The sequence below is a fragment of the Eschrichtius robustus genome, chromosome 17, assembly GCF_028021215.1.
Source record: "Eschrichtius robustus isolate mEscRob2 chromosome 17, mEscRob2.pri, whole genome shotgun sequence".
Lineage (NCBI taxonomy): Eukaryota > Metazoa > Chordata > Mammalia > Artiodactyla > Eschrichtiidae > Eschrichtius > Eschrichtius robustus.
The window spans coordinates 7,812,973-7,834,119 of NC_090840.1; positions in this window are offsets into that span (position 1 = coordinate 7,812,973).

Sequence of the window (21,147 nt, forward strand, 5' to 3'; positions counted from 1 at the left end):
CAACCAAAAGTTTCGCGAGTCAGCAGCAGGAAGTGGAACCATCACTCTTCAAACAAAGTAAGAGCGAGAGCTCCATGTACCTGGCCTCGGCCTGCGCCCCAAATGAAACGGACTAGAAGGGTTGGGGTCTCGGGTGGAGAGCCTGGATGAGGGCCCCATCGCTGAAGAACAGCTCATACGAAGGGGAAGTGGCTGCACGTGAGGGGTCTAGATGGAGTCTTCCCATAGACGATATGAACTGTGAGAGACTTTGGACGGGAGTAAGGCCAGGTCTGCCCTGGGCACATTCTCCAGGATGACACCTCACCTGCATATACACCCTCACACTGTGGCCGTTTCCCTCAGAAACTCTTGACTCCCTGCCCTCCTACTAAGCAGCAGACATTCGGTTAACCTTGTTCAGCGATAGCCCAGTTATAGGATTTGCTTTAATCGGGTGTGGTCGGTGGGAAGCTAATCCACGAACCCTGAAAGGGGACAAAAGTGGTGTCCATCTAAGTTATCGGTCGCTGCATAATAAATTATTCCAAAATATGAGTTTAAAAAACATCATCTCACAGTTTCTGTGGGTCAGGACTCTGGGCTTGGCTTGGGGGCCAGCCTCTGTCCCTCACGAGTCTGCAGTCAAGGTGTCACCTGGGGCTGCTGTCATCTTGGGGCTCTACTGGGGCAGGGTCTGCTTCCACGCTCACTCATGTGGCCATGGGCAACCTCCGTCCCTGGTAACTGGTGGCTGGAGACATCAGTTCCTTTCCATGTGGGTCTCTCCACAGGGCAGCTCAGGACGTGGCTGCCAGTTTGAGAGAGAGAGAGAGAGAGAGAGAGAGAGAGGGAGAGAACCAGGATGAATCCAGAGTCTTTTTATAACTTAACCTGGAAGAGGCATCCCATCACCCGTGCCCCATTCTACCTGCTAGAAGCAAGTTCCAAAATCCCAGCCTACGTTCAACAGGAAAGGATAACACAAGGGTACGAGCACCACTGGGTCTGTCTTAGCAGCAAAAGGCAGACAGAGACGGTAGGAGAGATTTGATGAGGGGAAAGTCTTATGGAACCTTAAGACTGTAATATTTGATACAAAAACACCTCTACACAGCCAAGCTGCTAAGCTGCCAGAAGCCTATCCATCAAATCATAGAAATGTACAGGAAAAATGCAGTGACATTTTCTCCCTTTTTGTCCGAGTTATCAGCGAATCCTCAGCAGTTTTCCTTCCCTGGCTGCGTTGGTTGACCCTTCAGAGCCCCAGGACTGGTGACGTGTCATCAGTTATGCTACCGGCATTTGGGGCTTGTATCTAGGGTAACAATTTGTCATCCATATTCGACACTTTTAGAGTGAAGGAACACTATTTCTAATTATATGAGGACAACGGGCAACCCAGGATGCCTGGTCGCCCTTCTCCGAGGCCACGTCCGTGCTTCATGGAGAGACGTTCTCCCCTCCCTCATTTTCTCTCCCTCACCCTCCGTCTCACTGTCTTCTTCTCCGTCACTCACTTTCCACACGCTCTCCGTATCACTGCTGTCAAAAGTGAGCTGGAGACAGAGGCATCACCCTTGAGCAGCGGCTGAGGATATGCTCCCCAGTTCACACCCCGTGTTGCCCTCCCCTTCTCCTGGGTACCTTGTTCCGCAGCTGCCTTCGGAGATAAGGGAACAGCACACACGGTGCTCCCGCGGCGCTCCGGCCGTGACTCGGGTTCCCAGCCCCCCTCAGCACTGCCACTGCTGCCACTGAAGGGTGTGTCCTCCTTCCCCACCATCAACAACTCAAGAGGGGGGTGTGTGTGTGCGCGTGTGCATGCGCACATGTGTGCCATGTTCCCAGAAAGGACATCAGAGATTGGAAAGTATTGAGAGAAGTACTATCAGTATAGATGGGTTGGATTTTTTGTTTTTAAAAAGCATCTCTTAAGTATCTCTGTGTGCAGAATGTCTACTGGCTAATGTACCATCACTTTGTGGTATTTTTTTACTTATGCATTTAGAAGTTAACACATCATTAAAAATATGTACTCTGGTGTTTGCCCCTAATCAGGAATAGGAGCTTTGTTACTAAAAGTGAATATAAAGATGAGGAACCATTGGCCTCGCTTGCCCAATATCTCCCAGCCTTGTCCCTCTCTAAGGAAACAGATTTTTACTATCTCTTTTAGCTATCACCAATGGTTAGACACTAGCCAGATTGCTGTTAGATAGATGAAATTTAGGAAACTACATCCGTGAACTGAATTATTTATTAAAATAATGCTGCTTTCCATTATTCAGTTAGTCTCCTGTCTTTCCTAGTAAACGTCCTTTAATTCATCCTAAGAAAGCATGTATGTGAACAGAAGAATATTTTCTTAAAACTGAAAAAGAAATTTCTTATCTTACTAGCAATCATTTCTGGATCCTCAACACAAGAGCAATCTACATTGAAATTAACAGCTATAGTTTCTAATGATCTGGAGAAACCATATGTCTTTTTAACTGTTCAGTCATTCAGGACAGATGAACATGAAAGTGAATTTTCTTCTTTTTCTCAACTCAAGCAAACTGAATTGGCAACAAATATGAAATCATTTTTCAGAGCTATTACAGCGTGCATGTACAGTATTATCAAATATAGTCTAGACTGCTGTTAGTTTTACAGCAAAGAAAGGTTTCTATCATATGGTCCTTATCAAGAGAATTAACTAGAAGGATTGATACATGCAGGGTAATATTCTCATGAGCTAGCTTTTAAATGTGTCACATTGTTCTCCATTTCAAAGGAAACTGAAAATAGATGCTATATCAGTAATGTTTGTGAAAAACAGCCCATTGTCTGGGATTGACTGGGGTAGGGGGGGTGTATATTTCTTTATAAATTAAGCCTCTGGAAGAACCATAAAGTTTTTAAATCTAACAGGGTCTTTATACCTCATCTATTCCAAGCCCCTCATTTTTTTATCTGAGGAAGCAGACATCCAGAAATATTAAGGGACCAAAGTAAAACAACTATTTAGTATCAGAATTATGATTTCAACTGTAAAAATCTGTTTAAACCTAAGCACACTGCATGTAATTCTTTTTCTGAATAAAGACAGAGTGGAGAAAAAGAAAAATAATCCTTAGATTACTTTCTGTTATAAATATCCTTTCAGATTCTATAGATTTTTACCCCTTGATGAGTCTTAACTAGAATAAAATTCAACAAGTTGCAACAGAGCAAAACAAGGCAGAGGAACAATTTCCACCCCAAATAAAATGGAAGTAGCCTTTTTCTTTCCACTCTCAGCAAACAGGCCCTGGACCCTGCAGGTCTGAACACTGACAGAGCTGAGTGTCGCATTCCCACACCGCAGTTGGCCTTTCTGTGCGTGGAGCCAATGGACCTGTGGCCTCAGCTACGGCCACTTCAGTCTGCCTAAAGTCAGACGTTAAGAGAAAGGAGTCATGAAAAGCCTTTCTGTCCCTGCTCCAGAGGGGCCACTGTTAACTTCCCTGTCCCTGCTTCCCAAGTCAGGAACCAAGTCAAGCACACCCACCTTTTTTTTTTTTTTTTTAATTTATTTTACTTATATTTATTTTTTGCTGCGTTGGGTCTTCATTGCTGCGCACGGGCTTCTCATTGCGGTGGCTTCTCCTCTTGTGGAGCACAGGCTCTAGGCGCTTGGGCTTCAGTAGTTGTGGCGCACGGGCTCAGGAGTTGTGGCTCGCGGGCTCTAGAGCGCAGGCTCAGTAGTTGTGGCGCACGGGCTTAGTTGCTCCGCGGCATGTGGGATCTTCCCGAACCAGGGCTCGAACCCGTTTCCCGTGCATTGGCAGGCAGATTCTTAACCATTGCGCCACCAGGGAAGCCCAAGCACATCCGTCTTAAGCCAGCCTGAAGGAGCCACTTCTCAACAGGATCAGATTTCCCCTAATGCCTGATTCCCTTTGACCCCTAGGCCACTCACAGTGCACTGAATACACTGCAGGCTGTAGCTCATGTATTCCAGGCTTGATGGGGCTGAAAGTGAGAGTCTTGTGTCCAGAACACATTAAATCAAGTTCCAACTTAAAACAACCTTTTTCTTGTCTCCTGCTTGCTGCTAAGAGCCATTTTGAAAAACAAGAAGGTAAACAGCTGGCAGGCTAAGCAATTCATATCTGTTCCTCACTTACATACTTGATCTTCTACATCTCAGCTCAAGGACACACAGGGAGACTCTAGGCTCTGCTAAATTAGTAGCTGATGGAAGTCCCTTGATAAATTAAAAAGAAATGAATTAATATCAGTGCTCGGTAAGGTGAGGCCTGAAGCACCTCTCTGGCAGAGATAACTTAGGATGACCCAGTTATGATTATAATGAAGGGCCAAATAAGATGATATTCCCAATAGAATTTGAAAAATTAGAAGATCGCACAGTAATGGTAACCCACATATAAACAATAGCTACCATTTTTTGAGCACTCACTGTCTAGCAGACACTGCTAAGCTATATACAAACATGATCTCATTTATTCTCATAACAACCCTGAGACAGAGGTTCAACTGTCATCTCCATTTTAGAGATGGTGCCCGGAAGCTTGGAGAGGCTCACTCAGTAACTAGCCAGAGGTCACACAGCCAGGAAACAACGGGATCAGGTTTTGGATCCATGAAGTTTGACTCCAGAACCCACACTTAACTGCTATTCTACAACTATGATAAGGAAGACATTTATCAAGTTATGATGTATTGGAGCATTTTTAATAGACACAAAATTATTTAAAGATCAGAGCCAAAAAAGTTATCATGGCTCCAAAGTTGAAAAGGGAGAAGGTTTGCAAAAACGGCCCCAGACATAGGTATGAAAGTAGAGGGCTTCCCTGGTGGCGCAGTGGTTGAGAATCTGCCTGCCAATGCAGGGGACACGGGTTCGAGCCCTGGTCTGGGAAGATCCCACATGCCGCTGAGCAACTGGGCCCGTGAGCCACAACTACTGAGCCTGCGCGTCTGGAGCCTGTGCTCCGCAACAAGAGAGGCCGCGACAGTGAGAGGCCCACGCACTGCGATGAAGAGTGGCCCCCGCTCGCCGCAACTAGAGAAAGCCCTCCCACAGAAACGAAGACCCAACACAGCCATAAATAAATAAATAAATAAATAGATAGACATGAAAGTAGAAAAGCCTGTGCAGGCCGGTAAGGAGGGTGTTTCCTCTTCCTCAGTGACAGCGCAGAGTAAATTTTCCCCGAATGGCCCTAATTCCAAGTGAGTAAAACCAAATAAATTCACACAATCAGCTTTCACCGCATTTCAACCTCATTGTTCTTCTCTTGGAAAGTGTCAGAAGTGATTATGAAAGAATTGGAAGTAGAGTGTGTGGGACGCCCCCTGCAGAATTCAAAATACGGGCTTGGGCATAAAATCTCCACTCTGCATTTGTATCTTCTTTTCACTAGAGTGAAGAAGTCTGGATCTTTGGTTTCTAAGAACATTCCAAAGATGTTAAGCAGCTGGGAGAATGGTGAACAAATAGCAACCCTAAATTAAAATGAACCAAATTTTAACTCAGAAAAAAAAAAAATCACCTATTTTATTTCCATGAAAAGGCCTATTTTAGAGAAGAATAACAGCCTTTTCCCTGGTTTGTGTCATTCGTGTTGTTGTTTAATCTTGGTTTTGCACATCTGAGAAGTTCTAAGATTTAGTGTTATTTTATGTAAACAGTTTCTAAACTTGGGTAATAGGGTTTCACTGCGGTCAAGGAGTTGGAACTCCGCATATTCATGCCATTCAGCTGAAGTTTTCCTAAGTTACATTTTCCCCTGCAGAACAGCTAGTTAGTTAATGTAACAGTGTTTAGATGAAAACATTTTGCCAACTCTTGTACCATTTAAATCCTCACAGTTGTATTACACATTACAAAATTAGAAAACCACAGGTATAAATCGTACATATTTCTAATGTACTTAGTTTAGCACATGATAGTTTCCAGTTTGCTACAATTCCTTAGTGTTACCTGTTGAGAAGTCACAGGAATACACATTGGGTTACAGGTTGCTTCCAGAGATCCTTTTGTTAAAGGAAAAGTTACAACACTGGAAATGTACCCTGTGTTCATTTGTGTACCTTCCTTTTGATCCAACATTGTGGCTTTTGCTGATTTAAGAGAGGCCAAGTGCCTGCAGAAGTTCACTCTCGACTCTAGAAACAATCTGGTAATCTTCCAAAGCATTTAAGTCATTAATAATAGTGCCTGGCCTCTGCTTTAGAGGAACCGAGCTGGGCTTAGACAACAATAATATTATTTCATTTCCAAAAGCACTTGACAGATTGGGAAAGCTTATTAATTAATGCAGTTTGACCCAAATGAAAAAATAATTATTAATTTTATCACACTATGAAAGGAAGTGCAGAGGGATAAAGCAGCGACAAATATATATTAATTGCCTTCTGTGGGTCATACGCTCCTCACATGATTTGAACACTGGATACAATAACTCCCAAGATACTTCCAGAACAACCACCCCTCCTGAAGCTTACAGTCTTGCTGAAGGGTGGGGTGGGTGGGGAGGCAGACAGTTAAGACCTCAGTGGCAGGAGTCTGTGTTAAGTGTTGACATCCAGGAAGTAGAGGCCTGCACAGGCTGTGTGCAAAGCAGGGGAGGGGAGGGGAGGAAAAGGGAGGCAAGTCCTGCCTCAGCTTGTGATTCGGAGAAGGAGATACACTTGTACTAAATAGGTTTTGCATTAGCCGAAACCCTATGCCGAAATCTCGGCCTCTGTGCACCGGTACTGAATTGAATCTTAGAGACAGAGTTCTGGGTGAAGTAGAAAAGAATAGCTTTATTGCTTTGCCAGGCAAAGGGAGACACAGTGGACTTGTGCCCTCCAGAAACTATGTGTCCCAACCTGAGAGGATTTGGCGAGGAATTTTATAGCTATGGTTCAAGGGCGGGGTTGCTGATAAGGAGCAGGGTGTGTGCAGGGCACCCCCTCCCCACCCCCCACCCCCCCCACCCCCATTCCTGTAATCTGGCCCCGGGTGGTCTCCTGATCTTCTCTGAGGAATGCTTCATCAAGTAGTTAGCGTCTTCCATTGGTTGGGGTGGGGGGGGGGGTGGGGGGTGGGGGGGGTGTTGGTTAGTTCTGCAGAAGAGCTTAAAGATATTGTTATGTGTTGCACTTACACGGGGACCGGGACCCTGCCCCAAGGCAGCACTGTTGTTTCCTGACCGCTCCTCCCTCATCTCTGCATCCCCTCCCTTCCCTGATTAACAACCTTTGAAAGGCTTCCATGCCCGGGAACCCCACAGGGTCCTGCTCAGTTTCATTAACACAACTGAATGTGAAGAATTCTGTGTGCTGTGAGTGATCTTTCCAAGGAGACGCTGATCCCTGTTGTAGGGATCGGAGAAGGTTTCTTCGAGGAAGAGATATTTGAACTAGATCTTCAAGAATGGATAGAAAACCAGGAGGCAGGGGTGGCAGGGGAGGATTTCCAACAGAGCAGAGACTTGGAGGCATTAGGACAGGGAGAATTCAGGCACAGTACGCAGCACAGTGAGAGAGCCGAGCACTTGCTGAGAAGCAGAACTGGCGAGGCAGGTGTACAAGATTTTCAGAAGGGTGTCGGAACCGCAGGAAGTGCAAAGCTAAGTCTTCCCTAAAGCAAAGGTGGAAGTTCCTTATATGATTTCATTCAATTTTAAGCTATTAATTCAATACGAGAAACACTGATTATTTTGCTTCCAAAATCTCTAACAGCAGAGGCCTCCCAAAGGCACAGTCTTTGGAAAGATGCCTGAGGCAATTCCTGTTCTCTTTCAAGTTCCATTTGCCATTGGAGTATTTATCAGGCATTCAGAGAGTTCAGCTCTTCTGCCTAGTTGCCTGGGGTGAAGGAATGTAGATGCCTCTTCTGCCGTCAGCTTACAGTATACACCGTGATCATTTCTATCACTGAAAACCAGAGAAGCTTTTGTCCTGTGCTGTAGTGACAGCACACCTCCAGAGATCATTGTAAGATGCTGTCCCTCTAGGGCAAAATCCTATAGAGACTTTTTTTTTTTTTTTTTTGCCAGTCACTTTGATAAAGTTCAAAATACAGGGCAGGGCAAAGTTTTACAAATTTGGAACCACAAAGCAGGTTTATCCCAAATAAGAAGGCTTTATCTGGATGCTGAAATTCCAGATAATTCATTAACTGATTCAAGGATTACTTTTGCCAGTTGAAATTGCTCTCCTGCCAAGAATAGATTTCTCAAAAGCTAGACTTTTGTATATTCACATCTTGACGGATTACGAACATTACAAAAGAATGTTCTTACGTTTTCCAAGCTATGGAATTGGTCTTTTATATGACCAGTGGCTTCTGTGAAAGATCACTTTGGTTTTTTTCTCTCAAACACAATTGGTGTTTTAAAGTACATTCTATGAGATTTTCGCCCGTTATTATGAGATACTGTGAATTGATGAAAGGTAATATTAATGCTTTTGAGTTTTCCTACAGTAATTGAGATACATTTGATTTAAAGGATGGGGGAAGTGGAGTTTTAAAGGAAATCAACTTCTCACCCATGGCCTTTGCATGAGGCCTCCACCTCTCCCAACGTGAGAGTTCTATGATGCTGTTTCAGTGCTATTAAAACAGACTTCTTCAATAATTGCCAGTTTATTAACTGTCTAAAGACAACCTGAAGAATTTTAAGTCAAATCTTATTTCTACTAGGACTAAAACTGGATCTTAAAGAAACAGACTCACAGACACAGAGAACAGACTTGTGGTTGCCAAGGGGGAGGGGGTAGGTGGAGGAGGGATGGATTGGGAGTTTGGGATTAGCAGATGCAAACTATTGTATACAGAATGGATAAACAACACGGTCCTATTGTATAGCACAGGACTGTATTCAATATCCTGTAATAAACCACAAAGGAAAAGAAAAAATAATAATAATAAAACTGGATCTGTCCAGTTTAGCAGCTCAGCAGGTGAAAAGTTTTAAGAATTCTAAGTATGATGGTAGTATTTCCAAAGTGAACAATCTCTCAGATTTTTCAAGAAGCTATTCTAAGGGTGAATCTGAGGCCCTTTTGGGATAGAACGGAAGTGATCTAGGGCAGAGCTCTGGAGAAGATGGAAGCTCTTATACTTCTTCTCCGAGCTGGCAGTTTAGACTTCCTATGGCAGCCATAGCCAGACGGGTCTTGGTGGGTGTAGGTCCATGCTGTTGGGCCCTTGCACAGTCACCATGGCCCCTGCATTCAGGGGCTCCTCACGTCAGCACTAGGGTGGTTACCAATGAGGCTGGGGCGTTCTGCCTGCTCCGTTGTTTAGTGTCTCTTCTGAGGCTACTCTTGTCTCGTGTTATCGTGTGACACAAAGGTCGTCAGGTCCCCTCCATGTGTCCATCCTCACACAACCATGGTCTTCCAATCTTTTTCCTTCTAGACCCCTGCCCAGTTGGCCAAGCCATTCACTATTTCCCAGGATTCTCATGATTTCTAACTCTGGGCCACTTCTCTTTCATTTTAAAGTGGGTGACCAGGTGCACTGCCCACTGGAAGAATTTTCCCTCACCACACTCTAGCAAGGCCACCTCGCAGGGAGCCTGCAACATGGAGGTCATGCATTTGCAGTTTGCACCCACCTAACGAGCTCACCCTCTACAAGCAAGCATGGGTTTTTTCTCCCTCCAGTGGGAAGCTCTGTACGGCTACGGGGCTAAGCCACTGGGGGACGGAACAACAGACATGGTGCGCTGGGGTCTGCACTGCTGTTCACGCCATCTGCTTTGCCCACTAGGGCTGCCTGGCCTCGATCCTGAACTTTCCGTTTCATCTCATGCTGGATTGCTGCTGGGCCAGCCTGACTTTATGATTTACTAGGTCTGCCCTGCTCATGATGGACAGATCCAGCTGCATGGTCACGGGGTGTTCCAAAGCCCAGTAACACAGCAGGAGATGCTTTTCTGAAGTGTCTAATTCCATGCTGCTATGAGATGGCTTGAGCGCAGCGGAGGCTGGGGGCCTGCTTTGTGACTCTCCCGCTGGGGCCTTCCACGTGCTCCACACACCTTCCGTCCCCCTGCTGATACATTCCACACCTGCTGCAGGGACCTCTCCTACTCGGTCCCCTTCAGAGCTCGTAAGTAGCCTTTTGGTCCACTTAGCATGGGCACTGCAGCAGTATTTCCAGCCGTGGAATCCGCTGCTTCTACGGTCCAAAGAGGCCACCCAGGCATTGTGATCCCTTCTTCGTGAAAGACAGGGTCAGATGCAGTGCTCTGGGGGAGATGTCCAGACACAGCCCGGATCACCTGACCCCTAAAAAGTCTACCAATATGGCAACCACTCAGTCTGCCCTATTCCCTGAAGGGCCTGCTAAATCTCTACATTCCATTGTAAGACTGACTTCTTTCAGGGAAAATCTAGAAATTCTTTTTTTTTTTTTTTTAAGTAACAGAAATTTATTCTCTCACAGTTCTGGAGGCTAGAAGTCTGAAATCAAGTTGTTGGCAGGGCCGTGCTCCCTCTGACTTCTCTGAAGGCGGATCCTTTTTTGCTTCTTCTGTCTACTGGGAGCTCCAGGCATCCCTTGACTCGTGGCAGCGTAACTCCCATCTTTGCTCCTGGCATCACACAGAATTCCCCTGTGTGTGCTTCTCTCTGCATCTCTCCTTTCTCATAAGGACATCATATTGGATTAGGGCCCACTCTTAGGACCTCATCTTAACTTGATTTCATCTGCCAAGATCCTTTTTCTAAATAAAGTCACATTTGCAAGTACTGGGGGTTAGGACTTGCACATATCTTTTGGGGGACACAACTCAACCAGTGATGGTCCTCCAGATATGAAAATTTAAAAAGCACAAAGTAAAGCAAGAAGGACAACAGTTGCCTAGGACATTTACTTTATCTGACATCATATTGCCAGACTATGATAATAATTGTAATATGTACTACCTATGATACCTTTATTATTAATAATATTAGGAAATCTAGAAATTCTTGTCTCTCCCCCATGCCAGTGGTTCTCACACTGTGGCATACATAAGAATATATTTGAACGCTTGCCAAAATGTAAATTATCAGGCCCCGCCCACAGAGATTCTGATTCCAAATATAGCTGCGTGAGCCCAGGAATCTGCATTTTGAGAGAGTACCCTCCATCGACCCCGTGCTTCGGAAGGACTTTGAGAAGCTCTGCTTTGTGTCTTTGAACATGCTGTTCACTTTGCCTCTGACGCTTTCCTTTCTTCTCCATCTTCAACTCCTACTCATTCTTCAGGACTCAGCTCCAATCAATGTCACCTCTTGGGACTTCGCTGGTGGCACAGTGGTTAAGAATCCACCTGCCAGTGCAGGGGCCATGGGTTCAAGCCCTGGTCCAGGAAGATTCCACATGCTGCGGAGCAACTAAGCCCATGCGCCACAACTACTGAGCCTGCGCTCTAGAGCCGGTGCTCCAAAACAAGAGAAGCCACTGCAATGAGAAGCCCTCGCACTGCAACGAAGAGTAGGCCCCGCTCGCCTCAACTAGAGAAAAGCCCCCGCACAGCAACAAAAACCCAACGCAGCCAAAAATAATAAATAAGTAAATAAATAAATTTTTTTTTAAAAATGTCACCTCTTTCGTGAAGCTTTTCCTAACTCTCGCCAGGCTGGAGTTAGTCCATCAGGATGTCACAGCAATTTTCATGCCTCTTTTAATTTCCATAGTTATTTCTGTGAAGTCTTGTCTTCTCACAAGGCTATAAACTTCTGAAAAACAGAGATTTTCATTCACGTTTTATCTCCAACAGTTATCCCAGGTCCAAGCACGTGGCAGCCACTCACCATACACTTCTTAGACTGATAAGTGCATGAAACCTGGGGATCTAAGTGTGATAATTGTGACTGTGAATTGGTTGAGTTCCACATGATAAAAAGTTTATATATCAACATTTAGTCCTTTCATTTTCTCACTAAGTGAATAGCCTATGCTTTCTCCAGAAATCTCATCATATACTTTTCTTAATCCCTTTATGGATAATACCCTAAACCCTCAAGGACTGACATTTGATCAGCACATAAAGACTTTTTTTCTAAACAGAGAATAAGGTTTTACCTACGGTAAATAAATACCTAAATAAATAAATAAAGGAAAATTTTCCAGGAACAATTTTCTATGAGTTTCCCATCCATTTCAATGGTGAACTTCTTTTGCTAATTAAATATTAATTTGCTTGACCTGACCCATTTCTGCAGTGCAAGCTTAGTCCTCTGTGGATCCATATGTGTTTAATAAAGCACAGCATGACTGGGAGATACCTCTTTACTCCACCTTTGCTCTGTGAAATCCCACAAAGATGAATTTACTTCAACCCAAGCCAGAATCAAGTTGTTGATGTTGGTGACAGTGGTGGTGGTGTGAATGCCCTTTCTATATGCTATGATCCATTTTAGAAAAGAGCAGAATGTCAACGTGCTCATGGAATTTCATACAGTAAATGCTATTGGTATTTAGAGAGAGTGAATCAAAGAAATTAAAACATCAGAGCAACATTTGATGCAACTTGAGAAATTAAATGACTTCTTCAGAAACGGCTTAAGAAACGAAGAATCTCTGACCAGAGTCTTGGTCTTCTTGTGAGATATTTATTACCTTTACCTGAATTTCAGCTACTGATTTGTGCTGTGTCAACTCAACAGACCTACAAGGCACATTCTCTTTTGTGGCACTGAACTATTTTCTCACAGTGATGAAGAATCCTCGTAGCTTGATCCACCCAAAGAGGAGCTCCTGGTACATTGAAATAAAGTCATTAAAAATTGGGTAACAAATAAAATGAAAATATATATGGAGCTTTTTCTGTACAATACGTAGTAATAACTATCCTAAAAGACCAAAGAAATTATTTTTCTTTTTAGAGTTTATTCCTCCAAACAAAATAAAAGGCAAAAATACATAATGCTTCCCGTAGATTCTAATGTATACTACCTATTTACTTTATACTAAAAGGATAAAGTAAAATTTTCTTCTTAATAAAAGCACATAAAACAATTTAAAAGATATGTACCATGAAATCACACTAGAAAAGCTCTTGTTTATTTGAATACAGTCTCTTCAATCTTCCTTTGCCTTTTATGAGTAGGTATTTGTACCTAAAAAGAAATTTGAATTCCAAAAGAACAGGAAGCGTTGGAGTATAAATACAGGACCAAATGCATTTATCTTGTTTACGTTTTTAAAGCCCTACATGTTCCACTAGTGACTAGGAATTGTAGCAAATGTTTTTCTTATTTCAAAAAGAATATAATGAGCTATGCGAACATTTCCAGGATAATCAGGCAGAAATTTGCTGCAGTGAACCATGAAGAATTTTTTTAACAATGCAAGAAAATAGTCAGTGATTTTCATAGTAATCAAATCACTAACAGCTTCTAAATTCTGCTCCCCTAATAGTAGGAGAACAGATGAAGGGTAAAGAACTATAAATGAAAAAGGAATGAATCTTCCACCAACCAAATGGCTGTTACACTGACAAATTGTCACATCAATCAACAATCCTTGGACCAAATAAAAACAACTGCATTACAAAGCTATATTCTTCTACGCTTTATTCTGACATTTCTCGCCCTCTTACCACCAAAGTAAATATATGTCTCCATAAAGATGTACATACACATGGAAATGGCAGTGAAGCACACATTCGGAATTACTTACTCTTTTGTTAAGAATGTCCTCCTTCTTGGGAACCTACTTTAAATTTTAAATATTTCTAGGAGGAGTAACATGCATTGTTATCAACTTACTGAAAATTTGTTTATCAGATCTTTCTTCTCTGTGACCCAGCCTGCAAGAGAGGAAGTAGGAAGAACAGGAAATGAAGAAAGTGTACAAGAAGGGGAGGTAGGAACCTCAAAGACAAACAGCCTACCACAGGTTTGCCAGCCCTGACAGCCAGCACTTGGATTGCTTGCCAACGCACAAGTGAGTTTAGTGCAAGCAGAGTTCCCAGCGTAAATACCATTCGTTGCCACCACCAGCTACTTGGAAGACCAGGGAAGCACCAAATTCTTGTCTCTGTGACAAATTTGGGCATGCAGAAACAGAAACCGGGCACAATAAAAGTTTCCTTGGTGAAAAGGAAGAACGCTGTTGCTCTCTGCCATCTGATGTGTTCAGATCCCAAAAAGAAATTTTGATCTGACATGTAAACAATGGGTAATGCTCTATTGGATCTAATTCATTTCACATTCACATTATGGGAATTTGTGATTATTTCTTTATTGCTAAATGTAAGCAATACATATCCTGTACTAAGAACTGATCATCAATTACTCTCTAAGCAGAAAGAGCGAAGTAATGGTGATGGTGGTGGTGGTTTTCTCTAGACATAATGGCCACCAGTTAGCCAATGACATAGTACACGGATGACACAATGGCTGTCTTTCCAAGAGATAAAAATAGATTCACGCAGCTGCATATACCTTCTGTCCTAAATGATTCTGTTTCATCACTATGAAGAACTTACCCAACGGAGCTCTACCCTACAGCAACTACACCTGCAAAAGTTACTTTATTTTCAAGTGTTCCAAGCTTTAGATGAGTATTATTTGGGAATTTGGCCAGTTAAAGGAGAGGTGGCAGGTTCTGAGTGTAAGGCGTTCAAAAGTCAGGATCCCATCACAGCAGCTACTCGAGGCAAGTTCAAGTATACATCCTAAGTCAGGATGGTCTGGAACTTATTGTGGGAAGAAGTGGACCCCTGATGACAGCTACCAAACAGAGATGCCCACACACACATTCAATCTGGTTCTAGCTTCCCCTTATCTTGCTGCCGTCAATACTTGGAAGATTTAAAAGGTAGACATTTTTATTCCAAAACGTTGTCCTTGAAGTTTATTTCTCTAAGCCTCACCCTGCCTGTCCACCATACCAGTAATATGTTTGCTGGAATGCAGGAAATCCAGCTAAAGAGTAAAAGATGTTTGGGTGCTAACCAATATTTACACTGCAGCTGGGTGTGAGTCTTTCAAAGGCCTCAAAAATGTGCATATTGTTGACCTACCACTTTCATTTCTAATAATTCTTCCAAAGAAAATAACTAGAGGTTTGTGCAAGGACTGAGCTACAAGGACTCTTATTGTAGAGTTGTTTTATAACATTAAAAAAATAAACAAACCACCTGAATATACAGCTATATGAAATCTTTAAATAATTCATGGTGTATGTGTTTCACTAGGATATTTTGCTATCATTTAATAGTAATAACAATCTCTAAATGAATAGAAAAATATTTATAGAATAGCATTCAGGGAAAAAGCTTGGAATGTAACATTTTGTACTGTATAAACTATAAGAAAAAACTGAAGGGACACACCCCCCAACTCTAAGAGGAATTATAAGTGAGTGATGGGATTAGCAACTACCTTCTATAGTCTTCTCTCTGCTTTTCTATATTTTCCAAATAATCTGCAATAAATATGTATTAGTTTTATATTCAGAAAAAAGTAATTTCCAGAACAATAAAGTAAATTTGGGAGCACAAATGTCAGTCATTGGAAGCTCTCTGAGCTCTTTGAGAGCAAAGGTTTGCAGATTAAGGTATGTGTTGACTTGTATTATGTTAAACAGAAATGCGTGCTGTTGCTACTTTTGTGTTCACAAATGATAATGCTTCAACTCCCTTAAGTGGTTGAAAACAGATATGTTTTTTCAGGAAGTTTTGGATGAGCATTTAGTGGGGCTGGTGGGTTGAAGCAAACAGCCAAGGAATAAAATGTCGGCCAAGAAGTAGCGTGTAGGCAATAACAGTTTCCTGCAGGTGTTGTGCTCAGAATTCCTGGACATAAGGACAAAGGTTGACAATTCCTTTTGATACCGACTAGGATTCTTGGGCTTCCCCAATCAATAGAAATTGATGAGAGGCCAGACAAGAAATTCAGGCAAGGCTTTATCGGGGCCCCTGCTGCAGCAGTGGGGAGCGGCTTAGGTGGTCTGCCCACCCCTTTGGTGGTGTTGAGTGCAGGGCGCATGTGTAGTACCCTGCTTTTGCTCCTGACACCCTGTTTTTGTTCCCGGCTCTTCAGAAGTGGCAGTTGGGGTTTTCTTATATCTTTTGTCCAGAATTTGCCCCAACTGTGCATGCATGCAGTTATTTTTAGTCCCTTATAGTTTCTTTGTATTTTGTTGCTCTGGGGGACATTTTTCCAGGTGCAAGCATTGCAACAGTGCAGCAAAGGGTCCCAGGTCCCAGCCTGTCTCACTTTGACCCTAGACATGGACTGACTTTCCTTCTGCCCCAACATCCTACGGCCTATGCTTCCAGGGACCGCGGACGCTCATGCCCTGTGGACTCAGGAGAGTGGGTGGCGTGGCCGCTGAGCGGTTCAGAATACCCAGAGCTGATCTGTTGTGAAGGGCCAGCCCTAGTCCCTGAGCACCAATGCAAACAGGAAATGAGACCTTTCAAACTCTAAGTGGAAGACAGGTTCCTCGGAATACAAATGGCTGAAGGAGAAAGTATAAACAGCAGGAGACTATGGGAAGAAGCAAAAGAACCATTTCGCACTTGGTTTTGGAGGTAGCAGAGTATCAAAGTCATTGCACTGAACGGACTCGAGTCCCAGCGCTGCCACTTACACACAGAAAGCCTTCGGGCACATGCCTCCAGGTCTCAGCTTCCTAGTTCACAAAAGGAGATACCAGTTGATTCTCGTGTCCACGGTAGTTACGTTCTATGAAGTCGCCGTAAACACTGAATTCGTGAATGTGGAACCATCGACCCTATGGGAAAGACAGGGTTAGGGTCCTGTGAGCCTCTGGTCACAATATTTTTATCAACCCATCAACACCCGGCCTTCTTTTATGTATGCTTTGTTTAAAGACACCTTATTTAATATACATCGTCGTTGACTTGTTAACATTGAACTAACCACCTATCACTCTCTAACTCATACCTGAACGAAGCTTATCTGACACACCTGTTCTCTCCATAAGGCACATCTTTTAAGAACACTCTTTTTGTTTAGCTTTGTTGTTTGTTTGTTTCCCAAAACAAACAACTTTTTTTGAAGTATAGTTGATTTCCAATGTTATGTTAGTTTCGAGTGTATAGCAACGTGATTCAGTTATAGATATATATATCTATTCTTTTTCAGATTCTTTTCCATTATAGGTTATTACAAGATATTGAATGTAGTTCCCTGTCCATACAGTGGGTCCTTGTTGTTTTATCTGTCTCATATATAGTGGTGTGTATCTGTTAATCCCAAACTCCTAATTCATCCATCCCCCCCTTCCCCTTTGGTAACCATAGGTTTGTTTTCTATGTCTGTGAGTCTATTGCTGTTTTGTAAATAAGCTCCTTTGTATCACTTTTTTAGATTCCACATGTAAGTGAGATCATAGATTTGTCTTTCTCTGCCTGACTGACTCCACTTAGTATGATAATCTCCAGGTCCATCCATGTTGCTGCAAATGGCATTCTTTCATTCTTTTTTATGGCTGAGTAATATACCATTGTATATATATACACCATATCTTCTTTATCCATTCATCTGTCGATGGACACTTAGGTTGCTTCCATGTCTTAGCTATTGTAAATAGTGCTGCTATGAACATTAGGGTGCATGTATCTTTTCGAATTAGAGTTTTTGTCTTTTCCGGATATATGCCCAGGAGTGGGATTGCTGGACCATATGGTAGCTCTATTTTTATTTTTTTAAGGAACTTCCATACTGTTAAGAACACTCTTTAGCACTGTGCTTGGGGGCCATTTTAAACAACAAAGTCAACATAAAGAATAAAAATACAAAAACAGCACTACATAGACCCTAAAAAAGGACACATTTACAGTGTGAGGCTAAGACTGTACTTTCAAGGATTATCTCTCTAGTTCATTTCAGTGTGAGGCTGAAACAAGAAGGCCGACTGTGGCCTTGTTGCACCTCACCTGGGAACACGTGCATCAAGCAACTCAAACTTTTGCCTGCTCTGCACAGGTGTGTGTCCACAAATGACTGAAAAAGTATGGCAAGCATCCATGCGGGGTTACAAGTAAATTTTAGCAAGTACGTGAATTTGCAAATACAGAAGCTTCAAATTATAAAGATCAATGGCAATAATAGTACCTGCTTCAGTAAGTTGTTGTAGAGATACATGAAATAATTCATGTCAAGCGTTTGACTCAGCATTTGGCACATATATGCCAAACATGTGCTGGAAAAAAACCTGCTTTTGTAAAATATTTGAAGCCCCTGTTCATGTTAAGTATGTAACGATGCATATTCCCATATACTCTAAATAAATACTCGGGAAAGAGGATTACAAAAACAACGTAATGTTAACACGACCTGATAAACCGGTACAATTTTTTGCCATGATTTTTTTCAAATGAACTTTAAAAAAACACTTCGAACCATCTATATATTTTTTGTAGCAGGTTTGTTGACTTATAATCAAGACCTTTAGGAGACCTGGGCAGGGGCCGGGGTTGGGGGGAGTGGGAGGGAGCAAATAAATTGTTTTGCAATAAAAATTATTTTGCAATAACTAACCCTTACTCAGAAGTAAATGTGCTATTTCCTCAATAAAATATTAATAGGACTCAGTAAAGAGTGTTTCAGTGTAACTTTTTTAAACATTAAGAACCACCTAGTTTGGCATCTATTTTTACTTAGTTGTGATAGTAAACACAAGGGATCTTCTTTACCGGGCATGAAATTTCCTTGCCAGAAAGTAAATATTGAATGATTACGTAAGGAGCTATAAACACAATTACCTGAGAGATTTTCTAAGAAGTCATTTTCCCACCTAAGCCAAATGGATTGACATGATTAAAAACTAACCTTCCTTCCAAATGGGACAAGGTGAGCATTTTCTCCTAAATCATTCTCCACAACTCTCTACGGCATTTGCAACCTTTCCTTCTCTTTAGAGGTTGGAGTTCAAAACTTTGCCAAACTTTTGTTGTTGTTGTCGTCACCTACGATACATGGAAAGCTCTACCTACAGTATCTGTAACATCTCTCTCAAGTGTCTCAACTCCCAAACCCCGATTTCTGTTTACGGGATCACCATTCCCACAGTTATTCAGGCTTGTAACCTTGGATGGCCTTTTTCTTCTTCCTCTTCATGGCCACATGTCAATCCCATCCAATCACTTCATCCTAATGAGACTACATTTGCGGTGTTTGTCACATACGCCCCCATCTCTCCGTCCCCACAGCCCTCTTCCTAATTGAGTCCCTAAATTCTTATTGCTGGAGCCGAGGCAATAGCTTCGTAACCACCCTCCATCCCACGCCCCAAAGCATCCTCGCCACCGCTACCAACTTCATTTTTATATGTTTTAGTATCACACCCCTGCTCAGAGCCCTTCAGTGGCTCCCCAGGGCCCGTGGACTAAAGTGCTGACTCTCCCCTTGGCTTAGCAGGGGCCTGTCTGCAGTCCTCCTTCACACCCGTAGCCCTCACAGCTGCCTGCCGTGAAGCCAGGGCCAGGCCAGAACTCTCTCCATGAGTCCAGATCCCAACCTTGATCTTCTCCTGCTACGTTCCTTCCGCTCACGTTTCCTCTCCCCTGACTCCCAGGTGCTTCACTGCTAAAGTCATTTCAGGTCCATCTCAGGTGCCACCTCTTCCCTGATGCCTTTCCAAATTCAAGCCACCACTGTCACCCTCCCTCCTGAGGGCACAGCACAGGCTCTGAGCCAGGCAGCTGACAACCTTGCTTGGTTGTAATTCAGGTATTTTAGTACCAGATTCTTCAACAGTGTCAGTGGAGATTTTTGTCTACCTTGTGGGAAGAAATGGGAATGGAAACATTCAAAAGGAATGAAATCTGAGGTGGAGAAATACCAAATGTATCTCAAGGGTGCTGTGGGGAGGAAAAACAGAGGGTCTTTTCTTGAGTAATCACCTTCAAACCTCTTTTTTTTTTTTTCCCCTTCAGGCAATCATTTTCTGTAAGGGCACTGAGGAACAGAGCCTCCAACTCTTGTAAAAGGCACCTTTTATCCTTAGGCGGGGGATCTCTCCTCATCTAATATTTTAGATAAAATGGAAGGTTCTGTTTGGGCTCTGAAAACATCACTCTTCCAAAGCTGCAGGATTTCTGATGAGAGAGTTCCTGGAGAAGTGTTCGGTAGGTAAAAAAAGCATCTCGTGGGCTTCCCTGGTGGCACAGTGGTTAAGAATCCGCCTGCCAATGCAAGGGACACGGGTTCAAGCCCTGGTCCGGGAAGATCCCACATGTCGTGGAGCAACTAAGCCCGTGCGCCACAACGACTGAGCCCGTGCGCCACAACGACTGAGCCTGCGCTCTAGAGCCCGTGCTCCAGAACAAGAGAAGCCACTGCAATGAGAAGACCGCGCACCACAATGAAGAGTAGCCCCCGCTCACCACAACTAGAGAGAGCCCACAGCAATGAAGACCCAACGCAGCCAAATATAAATAAATAAATTAAATAAATTTTTTTTTTAAAAAAGAGCATCTTGTTCCAGGAGGGAACCAGTTACACGGCTACAAGGTGGGGACCCGAAATGCCTGAAGACATCGTGGTCCTGTGCGTAGGAAGAACTGAAGGTCCAGCTGCTGCCTGGAGGGTAACACGTTCTGGAGAAAAGGACAAGGTGAGGAAAGAGTTTAAATAGGAAACATGTTTGAGAGATTGCTGTGGTCTGGGTGTGTCCCCTCAAAATTGACACGTGAAAATCCTAACCGCCCCAGTGATGATGGTATTAGTAGGTGGGCCCTTTGGGACGTGCTTAGGTCCTGAAGGTAGAGCCCTCAAAATGGGATTAGTGCCGTGTTAAAAGGGCTCCTGAGAGCTCCCTCGCCCCTTCCACCGTGTGAGGACACAACCAGAAAGCCCAGCAGTGAACCAGGAAGTGGGCCCTCATGCCACCCTGCTGGCACCTTGATCTCGGACCTCCCTTCCTCCAAAACTAATAATTGAGAACTGAGAAATAAATGTTGCTTATAAGCTCCCTAGGCTGTGGTATTTTGTTATAACAGCCTAAATGGACTAAGACAGAGTCTTACCCATTTTTGCCTAATGGCTTCAGGAAAGAATCATGTTCAGACTTAGAAAAAATTATAAAAGGGAAACTTCTATTTGTACCATTTATTAGGTTACAGAAACTCATTCTTCACATTGTTTTAAAATACCTCCTGGATATAGATACATGGAAGACCACAGTGGGAATGGTCATTGTTTGGG